The 1,742-nt window shown below is 42.0% G+C and overlaps 1 long non-coding RNA gene across 1 annotated transcript; it reads left to right on the top strand.

Moving 5' to 3' along the window:
• The first annotated feature begins 217 nt into the window (after positions 1-217).
• On the top strand, positions 218-786 carry LOC135401549 (uncharacterized). The gene is made up of 2 exons (XR_010424841.1): positions 218-292; positions 715-786. It is a non-coding gene; the product is annotated as an uncharacterized LOC135401549 (long non-coding RNA).
• The last annotated feature ends 956 nt before the right edge of the window (positions 787-1,742 follow it).

The following is a 1,742-nucleotide window of genomic DNA, read 5'->3' as shown; positions in this document are numbered from 1 at the left end:
TACTTCTTCAAAAATAAAAGCGCAAGTCGGCGTACTTGAATTGATCTCCTCGAACTGCTTACGTCGAACGTCTGCAAATGTTGTACTTATGTGCCTTCGCGCACCATACTAGGCACAAAAGCATATCTGATTAGAATAAATACTTCAAGAGGAAGTCATTCAAATACATTGTTATTTATAGCTGGTTTTCCATTCCAGGCATATGGTATGTAGCTGCACGGAGGATTCCGAAAAAGAAAAACAACAACATGGCTAATAGGATGTTGCTGCCCAGGGAGTCCTGGCCGAAGAGGTGAGCTGTTAAGATCATCATAAGGTTCTGTTGTGAAGTGAGAAATTTTGTAGTAGTGCACAAACGTTAATTAGTGCACTACCTTTATAAAAAAGAAACCAGAAATGGAAAGTTATGCATGCATCATTTCATGAATTGTAATGTATCACTATTTGATATTCACATGTCTCCATTAAAGGAATGAACTACTGAACCTATATTCATATCATGGTAATGCTCTGTGTTTACCTGGAAGTCACATTTTTAAGGCTTGTCATTCTTTTGTCTAGATGAAGATTTATGTTAACCTTATATGAAATAACAGACACGTATCAACACATGTGCAGCTTGTGCACATTAAAACCAGCCATGTAGAGACAAATGCTTGTGTTTTTTTTTTTAAATATTCTAGCCTATTCATGGTTGCTCTTCGCTTCTTGCAGGTTTACTCATTCCAGAAGCAAGAATTGTACAATTGTAAGGCGAATGGAAATAAACTGACATCGACTGAGATAGGTGTTCCGTCATGGCCAGTGACTGTAGGATGGCTCCAAAAGCGTCACAACAAAGCCAATATTCATCTAGCTCTCTACAAGTAGCTAACTCCACATAGTAGCCCGCTTCACAGCAACTTCAACACTACCTTGTGGGAGTACACATTACACAATATGTTGCATTGTGCTGTGGTACGATAACATACCGTTTGTCTCGCAATATGTGTATATAAATATGATAAGGGCCCTAAGGGCACAGTGCATGCCTTATACCCTGCTGAATATATATCCATACCTGGCTGTGACATTGCATATCAATGCAGGTTACAATACACATTTTCACATTTGGCCGTTATGAGACATCTTCGGCCGTAATGAGACTGCATTCGGCCGTATTGAGACTTTGGCCGTAATAAGACACTTGGGGATTAAAGGATTATCGGCCGTATTGAGACATCGGCCGTAATGAGATACAATCCCACAGTGAGAATCTGCAAAAATTTTCAAGATAGAAAAACAAGCAAAAACACGAGTTGAAGAGGTCGTGCCCTCTGGCCATCTGGTGTACCTCTTGTGCGCTTTTTGAGGCACGTGAAAGAGAGTACAATGTCATCGTCGCTTAGAACGCGTGCCGATTTCGACGACCATCTACGCAGGGGATGCGGCAAGCGACGGATTATGTCCTTCGGGCTTCATCCTATTTTATTAAAGACGAAATTATATTCTAGGAAAATATTACTACATTGCTGCATTGTGTGCTACCTTATGACTACGAATCATGACTACAACGTATACATTAGTTGTACAGCTGCTTCCCTTGGCAGTTGGTTTCTTGGTGGCGTGCCAGTGTAGAGCAGTCTATCCCTCCGATTATTCCCAGGCCAACTGGGCGGAGAACCGTGCCGACATTTCCCTTACAACGACTGAGGAAAACTCGGCGAAAATGCGGAGCCAGCAGAGCCGGGACGCGAACCCGG

The sequence above is a fragment of the Ornithodoros turicata genome, chromosome 1 (assembly GCF_037126465.1).
Source record: "Ornithodoros turicata isolate Travis chromosome 1, ASM3712646v1, whole genome shotgun sequence".
Lineage (NCBI taxonomy): Eukaryota > Metazoa > Arthropoda > Arachnida > Ixodida > Argasidae > Ornithodoros > Ornithodoros turicata.
This window is presented reverse-complemented; position numbering and strand designations above follow the sequence as displayed.